The sequence below is a fragment of the Canis lupus genome, chromosome 12, assembly GCF_003254725.2.
Source record: "Canis lupus dingo isolate Sandy chromosome 12, ASM325472v2, whole genome shotgun sequence".
Taxonomy (NCBI): domain Eukaryota; kingdom Metazoa; phylum Chordata; class Mammalia; order Carnivora; family Canidae; genus Canis; species Canis lupus.
The window spans coordinates 6220691-6228650 of NC_064254.1; the positions used below are offsets into that span (position 1 = coordinate 6220691).

At 48.0% G+C, this 7960-nt stretch overlaps 1 long non-coding RNA gene across 1 annotated transcript; it reads right to left on the reverse strand.

The window, feature by feature from the left end:
• Positions 1-255: 255 nt before the first annotated feature.
• On the reverse strand, positions 256-7600 carry LOC112641192 (uncharacterized). The gene is made up of 3 exons (XR_003124542.1): positions 7481-7600; positions 1856-1922; positions 256-439 (listed from the first exon to the last, which is right to left on the reverse strand). It is a non-coding gene; the product is annotated as an uncharacterized LOC112641192 (long non-coding RNA).
• Between the last annotated feature and the right edge of the window lie 360 nt (positions 7601-7960).

The window sequence follows — 7960 nt, forward strand, 5'->3', positions numbered from 1 at the left end:
CTCAGCAGGGATTCTGCTTGAGCTTCTCTCTCTCTCTCTGTCTCTCTCTCTCTCTCCCCCTCTGCCCTTCCCCCCACCCTGAACACACTCTGTCTCCCTCAAATAAATAAATAAATCTTTAAAAATAAGTAATGTTTATAAAAATAAATTAAAAGCAAGGGGAACCTTGTTAATTTCCTCACTCTGCAGATATTTATAATACTGACCCCGCTAGGCACTTTTCTATGCATTATTTTAGTCCTCACCACGACTTCATGTGGCAGGCATTGCTATTTCTTTTTCATCACCTGGAAAGTTGTGGCCCAGTGAAAGAAACAGACTTATCCACAGTCTCTTGGAATTTACTGAGGCAAAGAGCCCCATTTACTCAGGTTTGTCTACCTCCAAATTGAGGTTCCGCTGCCCCATGCTCACTACCACGGATTCAAGCTGCCAGTCACTGAAAGAAAACAGACCTTTAACGTGAGTATTCCATTTCCCCAAGTTGATAAGAAGTGCCTTGTTGACAAGCAGCATGGATCTTCTCCTGTTTCTTGACCGGTTAGGGGGAGTGAGTCAAGTACTGGGCACGCACAGTTAGTGGGTAACAAACACTTGAGAAATAGCTGAGTTTTTTAAACTTCTCAAAGTGCCAGAATGGGTCGTCATAGAAAATACGATGTAAGCCCTTTAGCTCACAAAGCATTTTCACAAACGTTAACCTCTTTGCTCCTGACAGTATCTGGGGTTAAAGAGATCCTTATCATCTCTTTTTTACAGAGGAGGGAAGCACAGCTCAGAGGGGCATGTTCGAGGTCCCACAGCTGGGATTGCAATTATGGGAGGCAATGACTTGACAGGTGTCTTAGGACCTCCAAATCCATGATGCTTTTGCAGGCGGCCTCGTAAAGTTAGGGCCAGGCACCCCATCTCACTCGGGGTTCTCTGTTTATCTTGTGCTACCCTCACCTGCTAAGCCAGAGTGGGCCTTGACTTCCAAGGCCAAATAAACTCTGGACGGCCCATGTGAAGGCTGGATGTGCCTTTCTTGAGATTGCAGTTGTAACATCAGTGCTCAGCCAAGTACCATGTGCCAGTGAGTGAAAGGCCGGGGCATTCCCAGCCCCAGGAAAGGGCCGGTCAGAAGGGGTCAGGCCAGAGTCCAGCTAAGCAGGGAGGCCAGGCAGCTGGCACGGGGCAGGGAGGCACAAAGGAGGTCAAGCCTGGGGAGGTAGCTAAGGCTATCATATTGATAGGAGACTACCGGGCCTACCACCCAGAGGTCAGAGATTTGCTCAGAGGGGCTGGAGGGAGCAGAGGACCAACACTGCTTGTTCTCTGCTCTATTTTGCACCCTCTTGCCAAGTGTGAGCAGCTGCCAGCCCAAGGATTCCAGCCCTCCAGTGAGGGCAGTCAGCAGCCTGCAGGTGGGGGCAGCAGGATGGCCTCCCTGTGGCCAACCACATCTGTTTGGTCCTTTCATTATGACAATTTCCCCCCACCCTTACAAAAGTATCTTGTGTTCATGATTAAAAAAAAAAAATTGGGGGACTACCAAAAAAACCCACCACATATGAACAAAATAAAAATTACCTGCAATGCTCTTTTTATTTTTTTTATTTTTTAATTTTTTTTAAAACTGTTATAAAGGACAAAAGTTAAAAAGCAAATGCCCTCAAGGCACCTGGGTGGGGCAGTCGGTTGAGTGTCTGACTCTTGGTATCGGCTCAAGTCATGATCTCAGGGTGGTGAGATCAAGCCCCGGTGGAGGTCTCTGAGCTCAGTGGGGAGTCTGCTTGAGATTCTTTCTCTCCCTCTGCCCCTCCCCCCTCAAAAATGCCCTCTTCTTCCTCCTACTGTCCCCTCCCCCACATACCTGAGGTCATCAGTGGTGGCAGCTTGATAGACTTTGTTGAGGCTCCCTCTCTCTCCTCTTCTCTTCCCTTTGGAGAGAGGGATTTTCCCAGGAAGGGAAGCAAAGACACGGTCACTGTTGTCAATGATGACATAAACGTCCATTTTATTCTAATGTTGGTCACAAGGTGCCCTGCCTAGGAAGTGTCCTGGCTCTGTCCACTCTGGATGCCTCTACCTCCCTGACCTCCAGCCACCCTTACAACTTCCCTGGGAGGAAATCCAGAAGAGGAGGCCTCTGGGATTTGACTTCAAGGCAACCAGGAGGCTTTGCTGTCCTCCAAACACCTTTTAGGTCACTGACACTGGAAATTCCACCATCAGAATATTGTAACTTTAATGGAAAACTGCATTTTCCTTGAAAATACAACTCCCTCAGGGAAACTATGAATCTTTTAAAAGTGTGGAATAGACAATGCATTGTAAGTTTTTTCTTCCCCTTTGAAGACACAGTTTAGGGTTTTGTTTTTTTTTAAATGATAGTTTTCTTTTCCTGATTATAAAATAACACATTTGTTGTGGAAAATGTAGAAAAAAGAGAAGAGCATAACTAAGAAAACAAAACAGAATGTGCCATATCACTCCAAAAATAAGCACTACTAACATTTTTCCTATAACAATTTAGTTTTTTTCTACGTAGATTATGTATATATAGATAGATGGACACAAACACATTTGCATACACACATACAAATAAGACCAAATTGGCATTTAAAAAAATATATTTTAGGGCACCTGGATGACCCAGTGGTTGAGCGGCTGCCTTTGGCCTCGGTCTTGGTCCTGGGCCCACATCGGGCTCCCTGCAGGGAGCCTGCTTCTCCCTCGGCCTGTGTCTCTACCTCTCTCTGGGTGTCTCTCATGAATAAATAAATTTTTAAAAAACCTTTTTAACAAAATAACTATTTTTTCATGCCATTAAATATTCTTTGATCCTACAACTCTCGCTGTATACGTGCGTGCTGTCACATAAATGTACCCAAACACGGTTCAGGTCGCTCGTCCTCCCACGCCGGACCTACAAGCTGGTTGGAACTTTACTATGGCCAGTGCTGCAGTGAACGTCCTCGCGGAGAAGTGCGAGCAGGTCTCAGTCACGGGCTCAGGGAGCACACGCGGCAAAGCCAGCGTCTGGGGCAGACGAAGAGTGTCACCCCCGCCCCCAACCCTGCAGCACGCGGAGGCCGAGGGCATCACAGCCTCCCCCAGATCGCTCGACGCGCAGCGCCCCTGGGCTGGCCCCGCCGGTTGCCGGTCGCCGGTCGCCGGCCGGCTGAATGCCTTCGCGCTGGCCTCCTTCTACAAAGGCTCGGGTCCCCGAGGACAGCGCGCAGCCGCACAGCGCGGCGCCCACACCCCGGCCGCGTCTGGCTGGCGCCGAGCAGGTTCACAGGCCCGGGGAGCCCTCCCGGACTGCACCTGCACGGTGGCTTCCACGCGGGCCCTCACGGGGCTGCTCGCAAACCAGAGGACCAGTAGGTGGGCAGGAGCTGAGGGCGACTCCAGGAGAGGGCGGGGGACAGGAGCCAGGGGGTGGGAGCCAGGAGGCAGCAGAAGACATGAGGTGGAGGGAGGCCATCACCATACTGGGTATGAGCATCCAAGGACTCCAGAAGGAGCACCCCGGGCTCCAGAGGGCTACTCTGTGTGAGGAGCCCGCGGTCTGGGCTTCCTACCTTCCCGCACAGCTTCACCGTGCAGCCTCCTCCTGGAAGCGAGCACAGCGGGTCTGAGTTCTCTGCAGCCTGCAAGCGTCTCACTGCACACCCTTGGCATGGTGCCTTCCCAGACATCCTGTCGTCACAACCACCCTGGGAGCCAGAGCAGCTTATCCCCATTTCACAGATGTGGACACTGACCTTCAGAGGGGATACGAACCTGCTGGCAGCTCACAGCCAGGTTTGCTGACTCCACAATCAAGCCGTTCACACCACATCAAGGGGCATCTCCTCCCCTCCCCACCCACGTCCTCAGATGCTGCTGTACCACTGTCACTATCCCTCTCTGCTGGAAAGTGAACAAGCCTCAGTTGACTTCACATGTTTCAACGTGTCTACTCATCTCGATGTTGTATGGCATGAGGCCTGGGCTCACAGGTTTTCTCATCCATAGTGCCCAGTGCACGGAGGATACACTAAGTGCTTGATAAGTGCCAATGGTTCCAAACGCAATTTTTCAAAACATAGAGTCCACAGTCACCTGAGAGTACAAAATGGGCCTCCAGGCAGCTTTGAAAAATTCCCCTGGGAGTCTGATTACATTCCAATTTGAAAATCAGATATACAGGATGCTTATCCAGTCCCCTTGACTCTCAAAAACACATCTAGGAGGGACGCTTGGGTGGCTCAGTGGTTGAGCGTCTGCCTTGGGCTCAGGACATGATCCTGGAGTCCTGGGATCAAGTCCCGCATCGGGCTCCCGGCGTGGAGCCTGCTTCTCCCTCTGCCTATGTCTCTACCTCTCTCTCTGTATCTCTCATGAATAAATAAATATTAAAAAAAAAACACATCTAGGAACCAGGAAATAAGCAAAAATATGTAAATCAGTAACCAAACAGAATCTCATAAAATTCCATGCACAAAAGCTAAAGCATGTTTGCCTTTTAAAAAACCCAAAATAACTGCTTATGTCTCACTCCAGGCCTATATACCCTTACTTTACACAGAATTCTAACAAGACTGGTCACTTGGATTCTCCGCCCAAGTTTATTGGAAACAAGCGTAGGAACAGCAATGAGAAACTAAAAGCTAATGGTTTGAGAATGGAGGTTTTAGAATAGTCACATCAGTAATCATAATCATGGCCTTTAGTTATTCGAGACAAGGTTAAATTATGACAGCAGGAAGATGCACAATCCATTTCAGTAAGAGCCTTTTTTTTTTAAGATTTTATTTATTTGACAGAGAGAGAAAGTGCAAGCAGAGGAAGCTGCAGACAGAGGGAGAGGGAGAAGAAGATTCCCTGCTGAGCAGGGAGCCTGATGCAGGGCTTGATCCCAGGACCCTGAGATCATGACTTGAGTATAAGACAGATGCTTCACCAACTGAGCCATGCAGGTGCCCCAGAAAGAGCTTCTAAAGAGAATGGTTTGAGGGTGCCTGGCTGGCTCAGTCAGTGAAGCACATGACTCTTGGTCTCAGGGTTGTGAGTTCAAGCCCCACATTGGGTATAGAGATTGCTGAAAAAAAAAAAAAAAAGAGATTGCTGAAAAATAAAATCTTTTAAAAATATTTTTTAAAGGGAAGAGTCCCAGTTACCCTGAAAGTTCACCATGTGCCAAGAAGGAACCCAGTCCTCGCTCGGAGCTCTGGCATTGCCAGTCCTGCCCTCAATGATTGACTCATCACCGTGCACTGAGAGGGTCCATCTCTCCAACGTGTGTCATGTGTAGTAGTTAACAGCGTGAAGTCTGGAGCCAGATTCACCAGGTTCAAAGCCTGGCTCTGTCCCTCCTAAGCTGTGTAACCTTGGACAAATTACTTAACCCTTCTGTGCTCATTTCCTCATCTGTCAAATGAGGATAATAATAGTATCCACCCATCTGATGTCCCTATCGGGTTCATATAGAGCTCTCGTACATGAACGCAATGAGAGCAGGGATGGAGTCTTACTCAGCTCTGTATCCTCACCTGTCCCCTAGCCCCTTACTCCTCAAAGTGGGGTCCAACAGCAACTGGGAGCTTGTGAGAAATGCACAATACCACACCCAGACCTGTTAAATCAGAACCAGAACCAACCAGCATCTTAAGATTTTGTGTGCACATGAGGGTGTGAGAAGCTCTCGATGAATACTGCCAAGTGAACAAACAAAATTTGGCACTATTGTATACAGAAGTCCCAGAAGCATCCAAAGGACAGAGAAGAGGGAGCGATGGGGGTGGGGGCGGGGCACTCCCCGGGAAAGAAGAGGAACTAGATAAGGAGAAAGTGGGGGAGGCTGGGCACTCCGAAGGACTTGGTCTGGCCACTTTGGCTGCTCTGTAACCTTGGACCTCAGTATCTTCATTTGTGAAATGGAGGGCAACTGCTCACTTTAAGGTTGTGACCAGGATGAGTGGTAAGTACCTAAAGCACCCACACGGCGGGGGCGGGGGGCGGGAGGGGGTGGCACTCAGGCTGTCATTATTCATAGCCCTCCATCTGAAGCCCTGGGTTCAGGCACGTGTGGGTTTTCAGAGCTTTCCAGATTTCAGAAGGGTCACGTGGTGCGTATGCTGACGCTACATAACACCCCAGCAGGGTCCGGGGCAGCACCCTCAATTAAACACAGCAAAGTTGCTGTGGTGAAATGTATGAGCAGTAAGAGACATAATAAAGACTTTAAATAACCTCATGGCAGGCAGACCAGATTTGCAGCCAAATCAGTTTATATCAGGCTTATTTTTTTTAAGTATGGTTTTTAAAGCTTTCAGATTTCAGAACTGCAGAAAAGGGAGTGTGAACCTGGATGATAAAGGAGGAGGGGAGGCCCTGGTAGGGACCGTAGAGAGAGCCTGCCAGTCTTAAAGCAGGGTGCAGGGAAGACCAAGCAGTTGTCTGCCTGCAGGGGGGAGGAGAGGGCAGAAAGCAAGCCATCAGGTGCTTTGGAGACAGAAGGGACCCTGACACATGGACTGTAGGAAATTGTCAAGGTTAGGATCTGAGCAAGAGTGTGACCTAATCGAAGACAGAGCAACAGATTAGTCAGACTTGCAAACAAACAGGAAGAGGGCATCCTGGAATTACCTCTTGACCTCACTCAAATTTCCCAGCCTAGAAGGAAGATCCCACCATGCTCCGCCCCTACCAAAAACACACAGAGAAAAGATTTTGATATTCTATCAGACTGTCAGGGACAGCCCATAGAGTCTTATCAATTACATAGATACACAAAATTATAATATAAACAAAAAATAAACATAGTAAGAGTTCCACTGTGTGCCCGGTGCCAGAATAAGTTGTCTCTGGCTCTTACAGCAGCCTTATTAGGTATGAATTATTGTTCCATTTTTCAGAGGAGGACACTGAGGCTCAGATCACCTAAGAAAGCCCAGAGTCACATGGTTTGTTCATCTAATGCTGATGCCTGAATGTCTGCCATTTAATCACATGCTCACAGGACCATGGTCACCAAGGCAAAGAAAGGGACAAGTCAGAGGGCTGAGATCTAAGAGAGGGATCATCTCCTACATGCAGCCTCAGGGACTTCAGACTTTGGTTCCCTCAACTTTACTGAATCTTTATGATGTTTTGAGTGTATCTCTTGTAAGCCCCAGACAGTTTGTTCTCTCTCCATTCTGATGATCTTTATCTTTTTGGGGGAACATTAGTCCATTTATACTTAATGTAAGATAAATGTATTTGGGATTATATCTACTCTGTACTTTCTATTGGTTCCATCTGTTCTATGGTGTTTTTTACCCCCTGTTTTATTTTTCTCCTTCTTCTGGATTTATGATTTTTTTTTGCCATAAAAAAATCATTTTGGAAGTTATTCCTCTTTCTCTATTTGGCCCTGCCCTCAATATTTTGAGGATTATGTAAGATAGATAGAGAGAGAGAGAGATGGAGAGAGAGAGAGAGAGATGGATATGAAAGTGTTTTGTACCTCAGTAGGATAGCTTGAGATGATCTTGTAAAAATAAGACCTTTGGAGTTAGACAGGCCTGTGCTGGAATCCTGGCTCTAGCACTTTCTATTTCTGTGCTCCCTCCTAGCTGCTTTTCCCTGAGTCTCAGTTTCTCTGGCTGTAAAGTGTGTAAAATGTCACAGAGCTTATTGTGACACTATAGTGAGCTAAGGGATGCCAAGTGTGCTGCCCAGGACTTGGCACAGAGAAGAGGCTTGATGTTCCCTTCTCTGGCCTTTGTTTCTCTGCATCCCGGAAGAACTAGCCCTGGATCGAAGCTGCTCAAGAGTCTGGCTGCACAGCTGGGCTTGACCATAGAAACCCTTCCCAGAAGGAGTCCCTCTGCAGTGAGATGTTCCCAGGGGACAGTGGGTCTGTAGCATCATCGATGACGGACATCACCGCCCCAGTCTGGGAAGTGGGAGGCTGTTGGGAAATTCTGCTAAAATGCAGGAAGGG